Source organism: Erinaceus europaeus, chromosome 4 (genome assembly GCF_950295315.1).
Source record: "Erinaceus europaeus chromosome 4, mEriEur2.1, whole genome shotgun sequence".
NCBI classification, from domain to species: domain Eukaryota; kingdom Metazoa; phylum Chordata; class Mammalia; order Eulipotyphla; family Erinaceidae; genus Erinaceus; species Erinaceus europaeus.
The window spans coordinates 51,791,143-51,809,276 of record NC_080165.1 but is presented as its reverse complement, the minus strand read 5'-3'; the positions used below and the strand labels follow the sequence as shown (position 1 = coordinate 51,809,276).

At 39.1% G+C, this 18,134-nt stretch overlaps 1 protein-coding gene across 3 annotated transcripts in view; it reads right to left on the bottom strand.

The window, feature by feature from the left end:
- The window catches only part of ADTRP (androgen dependent TFPI regulating protein), a 100,570-nt gene that overhangs the window by 38,092 nt on the left and 44,344 nt on the right, over positions 1 to 18,134 (bottom strand). The window lies entirely within an intron of this gene.

Below are 18,134 nucleotides of genomic sequence, written 5' to 3'. Positions count from 1 at the left end.
CACACACACACCTCATTTTCTTATTGTAGTCTTCTTAGGAAAATCAATATCAAATTTCACAAAATTTACAGAATTCCTTCTTACCACACTACAGTAAAATGTGTCTTTTATGAATTCCTAGACATGTTTGGAGATATAAACGAAAAACACATCATCTTTTGTTCCCAGTCAATCTATACCAGGAAATGCTGAACTCTCCCCTGCCTTTATGAGACATTTTTAATGCTGCTTTTAATATAAGAAAAGTATAACATTGAAGTGTTTAAACCGTAGGCTTCATGACTTCAAAGTCTCTGTGCAGATTCTATTGGTGGAGTTGCCTATTCATGGATTCACCTTACAGTTATGTACAGCAATACACTTAATCTTTAGCCTCTTTGTGCTTCAATGTGAACTTTTGCTGGGATAAATACAGACATGTCTCTCAAGGTTAATGTTAGTTTTGTAGTAAAGAAGGTGGGGCCATGGTAAAGAGATAGCATAATGACTTTTGCAAAATAACTTTCATGCCTTAGGCTTAAGGTCTTAGGTTCAACCCACAGCACTACTATAAGCTGGAGCTGAATAGTGCTCTGAAAAAAAAAAAAAAAAAAAATGGGGGGGTGTAAACTGACTTCACAGCTGCCATATGTGGGAAGGTTGAGATTAGAAGCATGAAATCCATTTGAAAGTTTTGTATAACTTAGATAAAAAAGAAAAGTAGACACCAAGAGGTTGGTTAGTAGAGCTTGATTGTGAAGAGACTTACCACATATTCTGTAGGGAATTGACAGGATTAGCTAATAGACTGGATGTGAGCATAGTAAGATAGAGGGAGGTGGCAAGGTCAGTTATGTCTTCTGTCTTTAGCAAATAGGAAGATGCTGGCTCTGTTTCCTGATATGAGAAGACAGGTTGGAGAGTGAGAGCGTAATTTGTCCATTTATGGAAATGTTGATTTAGATATGTCTATGACACACAGATGCATCTGTAAAAGCAAATGCCAGGTAGGCAGTTCAAAGCGCAAATTTGGAACTTAAGGAAGATCTGAGCTAGAGATTCAGCATATAGTTAGTATAAAAATATAAAAGTCATGGGAAGGGATGTAGTTACTAGGGAGAGTGTTCTTAAAAAGGAGTATCCAGGGAAAGCCTGGAGGAATGCATCAATTAGAAGAGAGATTCGTGGTGTCAATAGCATAATGGTTATATAAAAGACTTTCATGTTTGAGAGTCTACAGTCTTAGGTTCAATCCACAGAATGACCATAAACCAGAACTGAGGGCAGGGATAGATAGCACAATGGTTATGCAAATAGACTCTCATGCCTGAGGCTCCGAAGTCCTAGGTTCAATCCCCTGCACCACCATAAACCAGAGCTGAGAAGTGCTCTGGTAAAATAAATAAATAACCCAGAACTGAGCAGTGCTCTGGAAAAATAAAGAAGATGGCGGGTCAGGTGGTGGTGCACCTGGTTAAGTGCATAGAGTACAAAGTGCAAGGACCTGCTCAAGGATCTGGGTTTGAGCCCCTTGCTCCCCCACCTGCAGGTGTCCCATTCACAAGTGGTGAAGCAGATCTGCAGGTGTCTCTCTGCCTTTCTCTCTCTCTCACCTCTCAGTTTCTGTCTGTCCTATCCAATAAAATGGAAAAATAGTTGCCAGGAGCAGTGGATTTTTAATGCTGGCACCAAGCTCCTGTGATAACCCTGGAGGCAAAAAAAAAGAAGTAGGAAGAGAAGAGATGAGGAGGAGAAGGAGGAGAAGAAGAGGAGGGTGAAGGAAGAAGAGGAAGGTGAAGGTGGAGGAGGAAGGTGAAGAAGGATGAGGAAGGTGAAGGAGAAGAGGAATAGATAAGATGAACAACACAAATAGAGTGTCCAAGGATGCAGGTTCAAGCCCCTGGTCCTCACCTGCAGGGGGGAAAGCTTCAGGGGTGGCGAAATGGTGCTGCGGGTGTCTCTCTCTCTCTCTCCTTCTCTATATCCCCCTCTCCTTTCAATTTATCTGTCTCTATCCAATAATAAATAAAAATACTTAAAAAAGAATACAAATAGAAAATGAGGTAGAAGGAAAAATGTCAGTGTGGTGGTAACAGAACAACAAAAAGCAGTTTCAAGGAGGGAAAAGTCTACTGTTTCAAATGCTGCTGAGAAATTAAAAACTAGAACTTGCTTTTTCCTCTGTTGTAGGCCCAGGCTGTTCTGTAGGTTTGTGTGTAGAGCTCTTATGGTGATGTTAGCACTACCATAAGTTATAGTTCAGAAGTGGCCTGGTAAAAACCAGTCAGTCAGTCAGTCAATCAATCAATCCTGAAGGCATTTAAGCCCAGCGTTGAAACTTAAATTATATAGCATGCACTAGAAAACAACACTCATGGACAGAAGTTGAAAAATAAGTACAGAAAGGGGAAATACAAAATAGAACTTGGACTTGGTTTTGTGTATTGCACTAAAGCAAAGGACTGAGGGTGGCAGGGAGCAGCTTTCAGATCCTGGTGCATGATGGTGGAGGAGGATATAGGCTGAAGGTAAGAGTGTTTTGTAGAAAATTGAGAAATTTTGCCAATGTATCAACAAATACACTTACTATAAACCATTAATCCTTCAATGAAATAAAATAAATGACTGAGAAAAATAAAGTATACTCCTAAGTAAAACAAACAAAAAAATAGAAGAAGAAGGAATGAAAATATTTGAATATAAATTTTTGCTCAATTGCTATGTTGCTTAGGATGGAAGAGAGGCAATTTGATCACCTTGATAGATTACTTTATTATCAAGAGCATTTTCTTAATTGCTAGAAAACTCTGAGGGCATCCCCTCTAGGGACAGCTGCCAAGATTAGAAAGGAGAGTACTCTACCAACCTCATCTACAATCACAATTTAGTATTATTAAATGACAACCTGTGGAATAAGCCTTGGGGACTAGAGCTTCTAGTTCTAAGAAAAGGCTGGACAAAATGGAAAGCTGGTAGCTTTTGTTTATTTGTTTGTTTGTTTTTATGGGATGCATTGGATCGACCTTCCCCATTCATTGGGGAAACTGACGATCCTTCCTAGCCGACTGAATCCACATGGATCCCAGTCACTTTCAAAGCCAGCAACAAGCAGCTCCTGCCAGCTTTCAAGCTGTTGGTCCTGCTCTTTGAGTCCTCCAACTTAATGTTGAGGGGCTGTCCTTTGCCAAACGCGTTCTTATTGGTCAATTGGCGATTCAGCATCAGGCAGATGTTATCTGCCTACAAGAAACACATATAGCAGTCGATGAAGCTGCTCGATTCACCATCAGTGGATTCTATTTAATATGCTATAATCTCCATCCTAAACACGGCCGAGCCATCTACGCCAAATCGTGTCTTGCGGACGTTTACCATACGGCCTCTTCGACCTTCTACGACTCCATTACTATTGGAACTATTCAGCTCGTCAACGTATATAAGCCTCCAAGTGCCTCATGGGATAACGAGGTCCTGCCTAGCCCGAATCACCCAGCCGTTTACATTGGAGACTTTAATAGTCATCACCAAGACTGGGGATATTCTCCACTCGTGCTGACGGCTCTATCTTAACCGACTGGGCTTCAGCAAATGACCTCTCCCTATTATACGATCCCAAACAGCCAGGCTCTTTTCACAGTGCTAGATGGAATAAAGACTTGTCACCCAACCTGTGCTGGATTAGCACAGTCAACGGCCAAGCCTTTCCCACTACGAGACAAGTTCTCAAGAACTTCCCGCACAGTCATCACCACCCAGCTATCATCCACATTGGTCTCCAGCTCCCACTGATTCTGTGCTCAGAGAAACTAAGATGGAACTTTCGGAAAGCAAACTGGCATCTGTTCAGTGATCTTACCAACAAATCTATTCCTGCAATTCCAATTAACTCTATCCGCTCTGAAGATTCTTACAGGCGCTTCCGCCAAGCCATCTTCAAAGCAGCTTCCCAAGCCATTCCTCGTGGGAGACATGCTAACTATACGCCTTGTCTTGATGCTGAATGAGAGCAACTACTAAAGCAGTATGATGAGTCGGGCGACCCAGATGTGGCCGACCATCTCATTGCCTCCCTGGATGCAGCACGCCAAGCCCGCTGGCAACAACTCACGGAAAGTCTGAACTTCACCCACTCAAGTAGGAAGGCCTGGAAGCTTCTTCACAGACTGGGTGCCGGTAGCCAACCCCCTCCCGTCTCCCATCCTCCCCTATCTCCAAACTCAGTGGCCAGTCACCTAACTCAAGTTGGACATGCTAAGATCGACCCAGTCTGGAAAAGAGAAATTTCCCATGAGTGGTCATCCCACTTCCGGTTATCTTGTCCATCTCCAAAAATCTCTCCCTTTACACTGTCTGAACTGGAAGACGCTTTGAAGAGGGTTAAACCAGGAACAGCTGCTGGCTATGATAACATCACCCCAGAACTCATTATTAACTTGGGCCCTGCGGCAAAGAAGTGGTTCGCTTCATTCTTGTCCCACATCTTGGAATCTGAGTCTATGCCCAAAGTTTGGCGTCATGCGAAGATTATAGCGGTTTTGAAACCAAAGAAAGACCCAACACTGGCCGCCAGCTATAGACCAATTTCTCTCCTCTCCGTGTGTTACAAACTCCTTGAGAGGCTGCTTCTGTCATGTATTTCTCATCTTACAGAGAAATTCCTATCACCCGCCCAGGCTGGTTTCCGCCCAGGAAGATCTACCTGCAAACAAGCCCTGGCCCTCTCAACTTACATTGAAAATGGATTCCAGAAGAATTTAAAGACGGGTGCTGTCTTTATTGATCTCACAGCAGCCTATGACACGGTCTGGCACCGTGGTCTCCTGGTCAAGATCTCAAGATGCCTGCCTCCATGGGTGGCCAACACTATATCGTTTCTTCTCCAAAACAGAAGATTCCGGGTACATCTGGGTGACAAGTCTAGCAGATGGAGACTTGTCTCAAGTGGCCTCCCCCAGGGCTCTGTTCTGGCTCCTACGCTATTTAATATTTATATCAATCATCTCCCAGAAACTTCTTCAAGGAAGTTCATCTACGCCGATGACATCTGCTGTGCAACTCAGGCATCCAAGTTCGACATCCTCGAGGAAACACTCACGAAAGACATGTCTCTGATATCTGATTACTGTAAAAAATGGCGACTAATTCCTAGCACTGCAAAAACGGTATCATCTGTTTTCCATCTACACCATGCCTAGGCCTCGCGTGAGCTTAATGTGCAGCTTGGCGATACAAGAATCCAGCATGAAGCCCAGCCAGTCTATCTTGGTGTTACTCTCGATCGCACTCTGTCATTTCACAAACATCTCATAAAAACTGCAGCAAAGGTGGGCGCGAGGAATAACATCATTGCAAGACTGGCCAGCTCCTCATGGGGCGCGAGCACTTCCACACTACGATCATCATCTTTGGCATTATGCTATTCCACTGCAGAATACTGTGCCCCAGTATGGTTCCGTAGCCCCCATGTCCACTTGGTCGATTCCCAATTATATTCCTCCATGAGGATAATTTCTGGAACCATCCGTTCCACCCTGGTTCCATGGCTGCCAGTTCTTAGCAACATCTCCCTGCCAGATATTCGTCAGGATGCGGCATCATCTAAGTTCATTTCCCACGTCTACGCTCGACCAGACCTGCCAATATACGCGGATATCTTCGCCCACCCTGTCCAACGCTTGACGTCTCGTCACCCAATCTGGTCCCCTACGCCTACACTGAACTTCTCTGTTCCAGTCTCTTGGAAAGAGTTGGCAGTCAGCTGAGGTAAAGAACAAACACCTCATCACAGACCCCTGCAAGCATCAACCCGGCTTTGACCTAGCACGTTATGATTGGGCCCTCCTCAATCGCTATCGAACAGGCCATGGCCAGTGCGCCGCTATGTTCCATCGCTGGGGAGCCAGAGACGACCCCAACTGCCCTTGCGGCTACAGACAGACTATGACCCACATAGTCAACGACTGCCACCTCTCCAGATTCAAAGGAGGTCTTGAAACTTTACATCAGGCTCAACCTGATGCTGTTGACTGGATACAGAAGAAAGGCAAACGCTAGAAGAAGAAGAAGAAGTTTGTTTTTACCAGAGCACTGTTCAGCTCTGTTTTGCAGTGGATAGAACCTGGGACTTTGGAGCCTCAGGCATAAGAGTCTGTTTACAAAACCATTATGCTATCTATTCCCACACCTCATACAAGATTTTCTTATCATTCCCTTATTTGTGGGTTTGAATCTACCCACAGACTACACTAATCTCATGTTTTTCTCTACATCTTAGAGTGGTTTTTGATCATGAATTTGAATGCTTATCAGATCTTTGCTTTCCTATTTAGTTTTTTCTTTCCTACTCACATGGAAGCCATGCCCTCATATTTCACTTAATTTAATTATGACTGGTATTAGTCATCTCCTGCCCTTTCTCACTAGCAATCCAAGGGATTTTATAATTCCTTGATTCCAAGTACCTCTTATATTATATTTCAGTATTTTAGCTCATTTACAAAATCATTCTACATTCTGTATCCCTTTAAGTTGGATAAATTGTTTGCTGTTGCTATTGGTGTTTCAAACCTCGCTTCTAGAATCTTTCTTCTTTCTGTTCTATCCCCTGAAGTGCTTCCTTTACTGAGGATGGTAAAGTCTATTTTAGCATGATTGAAATGTTTTTATTTTGCCTCTGTTTCAGAACACAATTCCAATGAGTAAATATGCTGACATGTTTTTCCTGAATACTCTGAAGTCCTGATTTCATTGTCACCTAACTACTTTGTGTTACTGAGGAATCAGTGATACATTTAACAGTAGTTTCTTTATAAGAAATTCATTTTATGGGAGTCGGGCAGTAATGCAGCAGGTTAAGCGCAGGTGGCGCAAAGTGCAAGGACCAGTGTAAGGATCCTGGTTCGAGTCCCTGGCTCCCCACCTACAGAGGAGTCACTTCACAAGCGGTGAGGCAGGTCTGCAGGTGTCTCTCTGTCTTCCCTCTCCTCTCTCCATTTCACTCTGTCCTATCCAACAACAAAGATATCAGTAACAACAACAGTAATAAGTACAAAAAAGGCAACAAAAGGGAATAAATAAATAAATAATAAATAAATGTAAAAAAAGAAATTTACTTTATTAACCTGGTTGTTTCTGAGAACTTCTTTTTATCTATGGTGTATGTGGTGTCCTGTAAGTGACTAGATATCTCCCCTTTGTTCTACATACTTTTTTATTTTTGTTGTACTTATTCAATTATTTTTCTTAAAATAAAGTCTGAGGATTAAGCAGCAACTGTCTGTCCAAGTACTGTATTTCTGAAATACTGCCTGTATTTCATTCTCTTAGCCTATTCTTCTTCTATTCATAGTTCACTGTTGAGTACTTATCTTGCCATGTCCTTAACTCAGTCTTAAGCCCTGGTACACAACGTGGGAGTACTATAGCACTTGGGGAAGCTTCAGAATTATGGCATTTCTTCCTCTCTATCTACCTACCTGGAAAGGTTGGGCCTATAGCAGTGAAATTTCACATGTAGAAGAGACTTGGAGTGCCTGCACTCCTCTCCCCAACCCCCCCAAAAATCACCTCAACTTTTTGAAAACATCTGAGTTTATTCATTTTTGTAACTTGAAATCCTGAGCTATGAAATTCAGCTTTCATTTACTCCAGTCTTTTAGGGATCAAACTCTAATACCTTTCTTTCTAATAAGTTATTTTCTTAATTTAGTCCAAGTAAACACTTAATATATGAAAGGGCACTTGTGATATTAGGCTATAATTAACCAGATAACCCATTTTCTCATGAGTGGTACCTGGAGATGTCTTGAATAATCTGTCTTCTACTCTAAAAGTTACCACCTCCAAAAAGACCACTAAGATTAAGTGTCATTCCCACTGGATTTACAACTTAATGTTACAGCTGTTAAATATCATTCAACAAATATTTCTTGTATACCACTTTTTCCAGGCTTACAACTTCTTTCTTTATTTTCCCTTTTGTTGCTCTTGTTGTAGTTATTATTGTTGTTGTTATTGATGTCATTGTTGTTGTATAGGACAGAAAGAAATGTAGAGAGGAGGAGAAGCCTGAGAGGAGGAGAGAAAGATAGACACCTGTAGACCTGCTTCACTGCCTGTGAAGTGAGTCTCCTATAGGTGGGGAGCCAGGGGCTCGAACTGGGATCCTTATGCCAGTCCTTGCGCTTTGTGCCACATGCGCTTAACCCACTGCACTAACCGCCCAACTCCTAAGGCTTACAACTTCTATGATCTTCATATTTTAATTCTACAGACTCTGACATTATTAGGTTAGCAAATTATTTTAAAATATGTCAGTAAAATTATGCATATTAATTAAGATGTTCCCACATATAAGCCTTAAACTCAACTCTTTGGGTTGATTGGAGACAAAAGACTTTTATTAAATACTGTTTGACAGGTTAAGTATTTCAGTATCTTTGCCAATCACTACTACAAAGGAATATTTACTGTCAAGAATGAAATGGTGATGAGGGAAATACTATTGCATATAGTCTGTGAGAATCACATTTCCTAAGATAATAGCAACATTTTCAAGCAATGGCTTAGTTTTTTTTGCTCCTGATTTCTAAAATCAGGTTTCCTTTCTCTTTCTAAATATTCACATTTATAAAGCTGATTTTTGATTGCAGAGTTAAGAGTGTACACCAACATGCCTATAGATTTTTGTGTTTGTGGAAAAGCACTAGAAGAACATCTGGGACAATTTTAGTTGTCAGTCCACTGTAAAAAGATTGCAAGTATGTACTCAACATTCAGTGTATGATCATTGAATGTAAAATCAGGAAACTCAATCTGATCAAACTTTTTACCTACACTCTCACAACCTATCTCACAGAGCTTAACATTCATGAGTTCCCTAGATGAACCCCTCTCTTATTGTCACCCTAATCAATTCAATCATCTTTAGCTTTGTCCTAGATTATAATTTAGAGAAATAAGTGTGTTCAATGAATACATGAAGATGATAGAATGGTGATGATTCTGGCTAATAAGGCTGGTGGCATACTAACAGAGTCGGGGAGACTTAGGAGAAAGTTGGCAAAGCATGTACTGATATGTAAATGAACATCTCCCTTGGATTAAGAGAGCATAGTGAATGGAATAATAAAAAGATTCCAGAAACTCAAGGCATAAGGTATCTGTGAGTCAAGAATTCATGCATTGGATGTGTAATATGTATGTTGTAATTACCATTAAGAAGACTAGTGTGATGTACACTCATGTTCATCATAGCATTATTTACTATACCGAAGATATGGAAAACCTCTAATATTTATTTATGGGTAAATAAAAAATTTGATTTATACATATCTATATACATTATATAGATGCATATATACATATACATTATTTATATATAAGAATGAAATCTTGTCATTTGTGGGAATATGGATGGATGGACCTTAAGAGTATTCTAAGCAGGGGGTCAGGTGCCTTGTTTTTCATTGTTGTTATAGTTATTGTTGTTGTTGATGTTGTCATTACTAGACAAGACAGAGAGAAATGGAGAGAGGAGAGGAAGACAGAGAGGGGGAGAGAAAGATAGACACCTGCAGACCTGCTTCACCACCTGTGAAGCGACTCCCCTGCAGGTGGGGAGCCAGGGGCTCGAACCAGGATCCTTACACCGGTCCTCCTGCTTTGTAGTGCCAGACTCTCCAACTTCTGTAATTTCTTAATGGAAGGACTGGGGATCCAGAACTCTGGTGGTGGGAATGGTGCAGAGTTGTACCCCTGTTATCTTGTAATTTTGTAAATCAATATTAAATCACATAAAAATTTTAAAAAAGAAAAAAATGACAGAGCTCTGAATAGATCACCCTGAGAAATATACATTTTAATGTAGGGATCAACCAAAGATAGTACTAAACTTAAATTTTTATTATCTCTATTTATTGGATAGAGACAGCCAGAAATCGAGAGGGTAGGGGAAGATAGGGAGAGAGTCAGACACCTGCAACACAGCTTCACCACTCGCAAAGCTTCCCCCCTTCAGATGGAGACTAGGGATTCAAATCTGGGTCCTTGCACATGATAACCTGTGAGCTCAACCAGTTGCACCACTAACCAGCCCCAATAATAAACTTTAAGATTGCATATAAACTGTGGTTTCATTATAAAATTTTTGAAAAATACAGAAGAGCTACTAAGAAAACACTTTGAGATGAAACCATAGTCTCATATGTTAGAAATAATTGCTATCAAGATTTTGCTAAACTACATGTGCTTTTCTGAAAACACAATAAATATGTATTCTTTTTTAAAAATTAAAAAAAAAATCCCCAACTAGATTCATATGAATTCTCTGTAGGCAGGGACAATAAAGAGACCTGGGGTATGGAGACTTTTTGTTTACTAGTAGCAGTTCCATGTACAGGAGAAAACTGAGACTCTGCACTGATCAGAGTGTCTGCTTCTCAGTCTATAAAGTAATAGAAGCATGATAGAAACTTTATACTTTTCTACAAAAGATATTTAATCAGAAATTGACTGTTGATACAAGTGTAGCAAAGAAATCTTTCCCACCACTAGGCAGCTCTTGGACATTTTCACTTCTGTCCTGAGATCGTAAGACTTTGATTTCCTGTGCACTTAGATTTTTTTGTCGTTCTCTTAACACATGAGAATGATTTAGGATATTCTTTTATGAGTTTCTCCATACTAGTTAACCACCAGCATAAACATATTTCCTCCGTTGGTCATATTATATGAAGCCACCATGAGATGAGGGTTAATTATGTCCTATATAATATATATGCACATATATAGGTATATACTAAGATTTATCCTGATAAGACTATATATATTTAAATTTGTAAAAATGTGTGTGTGCATGTGCATGCATGTGTGTGTATATTTTGGTCTGAACAAACTTGGATTATGGTGGTAATGCAAACTGAACATGGGACTTAAGTCATGGAAAACATCTTAGATAACCATTACACTATATCTCTGCAGTTCTATGTATAAGTTTTTGATTATTAAATACTTATATCCTGACTTTGAAATATGAGGTATATTTTCTATATTTTATTATAAAACAGTCTGTTGATAATTACTGAATAGTGGAATTATTTTTAAGTTATTCACACATTGGAAAGCTTCTGAACTGGAATTTTTTTTAATGAAAGGATGTATTTTTCTCATTCTGATTGCTTCTCTCAAGAGGTAAAAAAGCAGGTATTGTTATTGCTTGGTGTTAGTTACATAAAACCTTAAGTAATCCTTTGGCTGCTCATTATCAGAATCTCCTGAGTACCTTAAGACTTCCTGAAGAGCAAGATGGCTTCTTTGTCCTTACTCAGGTCTGCTTCTTAATTCCAGTTTAGCTTCTGATTTCATATCAGAGTTTTTCAAACTCATTAACTAACTACTCAGTGTTCCTCAGGTGAATACCACAATGGAATATAATTTACCTTAGATTGGGAAGTGAGTGAAATGAGTAAATAGCTAGAGGGTTTTTATAACAAGGGGGTGACCGATAAATAACTAGTGATTAAACCTGAAAAACTATCCAAGTAAATATCAGGAAGTGGTGACTTATGTCACTCTTTTTGCTCCCTCCTTTTCAGAAAGAAAAGTTAAAGCAGAGAGAAGGGTGGGGGTTGGGGGGTGGAAACCACAGCACCAAAACCTCCCTCAGTGTGGTGGGGATCACATTTTGAACTTAGATCACTAATGAGACAAAGCAGCACACTATCCAAGTGAGCTATTTTGCCAGTCTGGTCTCATATAAAGAAAGTTCATACAAATGTCTCACACAAATCATCAGAGACAGGCCCTATCTATGCCTTTATCAAATTTCTATACAAGTCGCCAGAGAGTCCAGTATTGCCAGGTCCAATGGAAAATTCTATTTCATGTAATTTTACTGGACTTCTCATCAATTTCTTGACAAATATTTTCTCTTTCTTGAACCATTTTATATTTGGCTTCTAAGAGACTAAACTGCACTGTGTGGCCCCCTAACTCAATGGCACATCCATCTCAACCTCTGGGTCAGATCTTGCTTCTTTTCTTCTCAAACATTTTAAGTTGAGATGTTGTAGAGCTTAGACCTGAGATATATTTGCAATTTATTTATTAATCTTCCTGGTGATCTTGTTTTATAGAAGCAATCTGGGGCCTTGTGGTGGTGTATCTAGTAAATCACATATGCTACAAATCAGAAGGACCCAAGTTTAAGCCCCTGGTCTCTACCTTCCCTTCTTCCTTCTTGCTTTCTCTCTGTCTCTATCCAATAAATAAATAAATAAATATTAAGAATGAATAATATTAAATAAAATCAATCTTTCTGATGAAGATAATTAAATGTGTGCCACCAACCAGAAATCTCTATGAGGCTCTTATGTCCAAATGCCTATTATGCATCTAAACCTGTCTCTAGTAGGGATCTCAAGCATGTCAAAACAGAGCCATTATTTTCCCCCTCCACAATCCTGGTACCTCCACCAGCATCATCATCAATATCCTATACCTTCTTCCCATGCTGTGAATTCAGTTAATTCTATAACATCTGTTTGTGAACAAAACTACATTGATTCCATTGTCACACTCATAGTTCAAATGTCCATCCTCTCCAGCAATACTACACACATAACTTCTAACTCATCTTCAATACTCTCTTCCCCTGTCATTCTCCCTCTGAACCTGCCTTTGGAGTTCATTTTCTACACAATGAATGTGATGGTATTTCAACTTGTGTATGTATAAAAGTAGACGCAAACCAGACTTAAGGGTGCTAGATATAAAAGCCATTGACAAATGTCAAACATTTATCACTGTGTGTTATATATGTAATAAGTACTGTATAATTTTTTCAGGTGAATAAATGATATCACATTAAATAACTAAGTAGCTAAATTTGGCACTTACTCCTATTTAAAGGACTAAAGTAAGGTCCATCTCTTAAGAGCAGATTGTTTTGAAGCCTTTATTAGTATCAGTGATCCTGTTTCCATTCTAAAACTCTGTGGTCATGGATTGATAGTTTAACATGGCAATGATTTATATTTTACAAAGTCCTAGATAAAGTATTTGGACATATTTCTCCATAATTTTGAATTATTTTTGAATATTAGAAGATATATATATATATATATATATATATATATATATATATGTTATATGATTTATTTTTACCTCTCTTTTGGAGTGATCTGAACAATTTAGGTTGATTACCAGAGAATTAAGTTTCCCAGCTTCCTTCAGATTAGGATAAAATAATTTCCCCAGTTACTAAGATCCCTTCCTTCTATTTAAATCTGTCTCCTTTGGTTCTATCTTTAGTAGTCATTAAGTAAGACCTGAGGAGTTTTTGTTTTCCTGGCAAAACCTAGAGGAATACTTTGCTGTTCTTACCCTTCTTTCATAAGGACTGGAGAATTACTAAGCAATAAAATAATCATGTTGATCTAATTTAAATAAGGCAATTATTTAAATTTAAATTTGGCCCCTGTGGGAGTTCATAGAGCATGATTAAATGGCAGTCTGTCCATCATTTATATAAATATCTTACTGGCATTGCTATTTTTTAAATATAAATCATGGGAGAAAAATAGGTGTAAGATGTGGCAGTCAACTTTGAACAGTCAGAATGCAGTCACAATGTCTAAAGAATTAGAAAGGTAGGACTGGAAAAATTCTAAACACATGATGAGATATGAATGTTTTAATTTTTTATTTATTTAATAGTTCTTAATTGAGTAATGGGAGATGTCAGAATGTCACTCAGCCCTGGTATATGATGTATCAAGGATAAAACTTGAAATGTTATGATCACAAAGACTGTACACTACTGCTGATCATTCAGTGGAATCATGAGTGGTTTACAATCAGACTGTATCAAAAGGGAGAGAAGTACTTCTTAATTTGGAAAAATATTGATAATAAAATTTAGGACAGCATAACAAATAACTTGAAAAATATCTATAGCTAAGACTAAGATGGAAAAACATAAGTACGTAAATGAAATGAAAGACTCAGGGAAGCATTAACTGGCTATACACACCGGTAATTCTTATTTGTGAACCAGAAAAAGAAAAAAAAACAATACAAGGAGCAAGTCCTTCATACTAAGGCCACTCTAACAAGCAAGTGCCAAATATTTAATCTGTCTACCCATCATCACTCTGGAAGTCACAGGAATAGTTTCTTTTCCTTTTTTTAATTCAATTTTTTGGATAGAGGCAAAAGGAAGCTCATGGAAGGGGTAAATAGAAAGGGAAAGAGAAAGATGATTGAATTACTGCTTCATTCTTCATGAAGTTTTCCTGTTGCAAGTGGGGACTCAGGGTTAGGGTGGGAGTTGGGGAAGGGGGAAGATTTGAACTAGATATTCTCACATATATTCAGCCAGGTACATCACTGCCTGAACCCTACATGGAAGGACATAAATAGGATGTAGAAAGTGTTAACAAAATGACTTAGTAATAACCATTACCATATACATACATGCTGGTATTTAAAAGTTAACAATGATAGGTGCTCAAGGAACAGACCAGAAGAGTTTATTCCTTGATGAGGACAGAAAATATCCTGAGTAGGGAACAGTCTGTAAGAGAGGAATGAGATAAGGATAATTTGCAGCAGACACCCTAAGAAAGCATGAAAGTTTGGGGATAGCCACATTATGGACAACCAAAGCTGGATTTGATAATGCCAATATTTTCCCCACAATAATTCTGTTGTGATTGTCTTCAGTTAAAGTAATAGAAATCCAAAGAATCTATGTATAAACTAGACTGCTTCCACTTTTCCCTGTGTCACAATTGTCTTACATCCTTTGACCTTAATCTCTTTCAGTAACAGATTCAAATCACTTGCTTGATCAAAAGACAAGAAGCAAGTTTGGAGCTGGGGGATAGCTCAGCATGTAAATATCACACTTAATGGTGATAAAGGGCAGGGATTTGATGTCTACATGGAAGCACCATGGACAGCACCAAGGGGACTTCATGGATCATGTTACTATGCTATGTTATCTCTTGCCCAATCACTCCAAAGCTAACCTTGTCAGACAAAGTAAGGACTATAAAAGCTGAATAAAGGCAAGAGACTAGCATAGTTTAGTGATGGCTCTTTGGGTCACTACTGGCCATCCCAACACCTGGGGCCCTAGTCAGGGAGTCCTGGGATTCCAATACAGACATGATGTGCCTAGACCGCTAACAGATCCCTCTCTCCACTGTCAGTGGTCATCTCCATCAGGAACAATATAATGGAACCCTTTGTGGGCTGCAATAGGACCTTGCCCTCAATGTGGACCAACAATGGTAGGGAATGTTCCATTCTCCAAAGGGAGGTTGGACAACATACTCTACCCACTACCTGAAGAAGATGGGTCCTGAAATTAGTGCAGCCTGGAATGTTCCTACCTGTGAACACAGAGTGTGAGCTCAGACCTACAGGGATGCAGAGGTTACATAGGGTCCGGTGCTGAATATAGGCCACAGATCAAATTGATGGGGTTTATAGTTAACAATATTTATACACTTTTCCCATACTTTTCCCTGATCCAACTTTCTAGTCCTTTCTCCAAATATGACACTATCTCTCCAGACAATAACCTAGGTCCACCTGCCAGGCTCAAACAAAAACTAGTAAAGTCATGGGCCCCTTGGAATATAACTAAAATAGACCTACTAACTTTTTCCAAAACAGAGACCCCAAATATTCATCTACAATATTCCACCCTTTAGGTTCATGATTAGTCAACAATTTGTTATGTTTTATATCTTAACTCTTTTTCAGCCACCAGATTCCAGATGCTACCATGATGCCAACCGGACTTCCCTGGGCAGACAACTCCACCAATGTATCCTGGAGCCCTGCCTCCCCAGACCCCTGTCCCACAAGAGAAAGAGAGAGACAGACTGGGAGTATGGATTGACCTGCCAATACCCATGTTCAGTGGGGAAGCAATTACAGAAACCAGACATTCTTCCACCTTCTGCATCCCATAATGATCCTGGGTCCATACTCCCAGAGAGATAAAGAATAGGAAAGCTTTCAAGGGAGGAAATGGGATATAGGGTTCTGTTCATAGGAATTGTGCGGAAATATTTCCATTTTATAAATAAAATTTTAAAAAAGATATTTTGAGATCTCTGTTGTAACAGTATCTGCCTTGCTAATTAGTTCATGGATACAATGTACATTATCCAACAACCTAATTCCAAAGTTACCAGAATTCTGTATGACTATTTAGCAAAGTCATAAATGCTGAGCATCACCATTATAATTATTTGGAAGAAATACAACCTTACTTTCATATAGCAAATAGAGAGAGGTGGAAAGCTTGTACTAGTTGGAAGAAAACTGCTATACAAACTTATAAAATCTGGAAAATATTTTTGGCGTATGTGTTTGACCCCGACTAAAAGACATTTTCAGAATTGTCTTTTTATTTTATAGAAACATCTAGCTCAGTGAGTTGTCCCCAGTTACTACATTTTTCTTCAGTTCTGCTTTGGTTTATTAGTGTAAAGGTGGGGGTTATGAACTTTAATTTTTTAAGTGAAAATTCTTCCTGTACTATGTTATTAAAGTGAAGTGACACCTTTTTTTAAATTGCTTGATGAATTCTGAAACCAGATCAAACCAGAAGTTCTGCATTTAGTATAGTAAAAGATAGTGCAAAATACATTAGTCTTGGTTCTATATCCTAGCTACCCTAATCGCGATCTTGGTGACCCCAGAAAAATATCTGGCTTCTCTAAACTTTTTAATTTTCTAATGTGTAAAAAAAGAGGATTCTACTTGCTATTTAATGATTATAATATGAACTAAATAAGTTTTCAAGTGTGTCAGTACTTTATAGGGTTTAAACAGTTAATTTAAAAGTAGGCATATTATTTACATAGGAATCTCATATTAACGTTAGTGACAAATTGGGAAACGAGGAAGCAATCTGGCAAAAATAAGGCTGTGTGTGTAGCAGGGAGGATGCCTAAGAGGTAGAATTTATTTAACTTAAATCTGGTCTTTAACTCTAGATTAGATCAGAATGTGTATCTTTCATTTGGTCAATTATAAGTATCTTACTGTGCACATATTTAAAGTGAAAAGTATAGTCTTTCTATGACGTGGGGCACATACAAGGGTAGATTTAGTCAGTTGAGTTACATTTTAAAATTATAAATCTCAAGTTTTAATACATTTCAAAAGTTGAGGATAGAAGTAAGTAAGCAAATTTGAGGCGTACTAATGTGATACTCCATTGACCCTAAGTGTATTTACTTGTTTCTTTTTGTTGATCATGGCTATTGCTGGGACTCAGTGCCTGCAGAACTCCACCATTCCTGGTGTTTTTTTTTTTTTTTTCCTGTAGGTGGTGAGATAAAGAAAGAGAGAGAATGGGGAGATATCATACTCCCAGAGGGATAAAGAATAGGAAAGCTATTAATGGAGGTGATGGGACATAGTGTGGGTAAGGGCCCACTGTCTGGAAAAATCCATTATCTCCATGAGAGTCTGAGAAGATTGACCCTGAGCCCCCTCCTCACAGGAGGGATGATAGGCAGGTCCCCACTCGGCCCCATGACCCTAAGATGGATGGAGTTTTCCAGACTGGAAACTTTCTTACACATAATTCCTCGTTCCTTTCGAACAAAGGCCATAGACTACCATATATGGCCATTGAAACCCGCTGAAAATACCCTGGTTTTGCTTAACTGCCCCCTTCCCCTTGCCCTGAGGTGCTCGTAATTCACCTTTAAAGAGGAGCCTGCCTATGCGTGGTGAGCTCATGACCAGACCTTATATGGTAACTTCCTAGTAATGAACACCTGGTAGTTCAAGATTTAACCCTACATTGTGGGTGCCTTAATGATTACCTTACCTTTTTCCTAACCCTTGAGTATATCTGTTTGCTTGTACACCCTATAAATGAGATGTCTCCCTGAAGCTCTCCCAGAGGTGTGTTTTCTCTGCATGCTTGTTAGCAGTCTCCCCAGGACTCCTGGGGTGGCCTGTCTCCCCTCCTCTGTGATCACTGACTAAAGCACAGAGAACTGGCCCCCAAACACAGAGTTCTGGTAATGGGGACTGTGTGGAATTATACCCCTCTTATCTTCTGGTCTTGTCAATATTTCCATTTTATAAATAAAAATTATAAACATTTAGAAAAATAA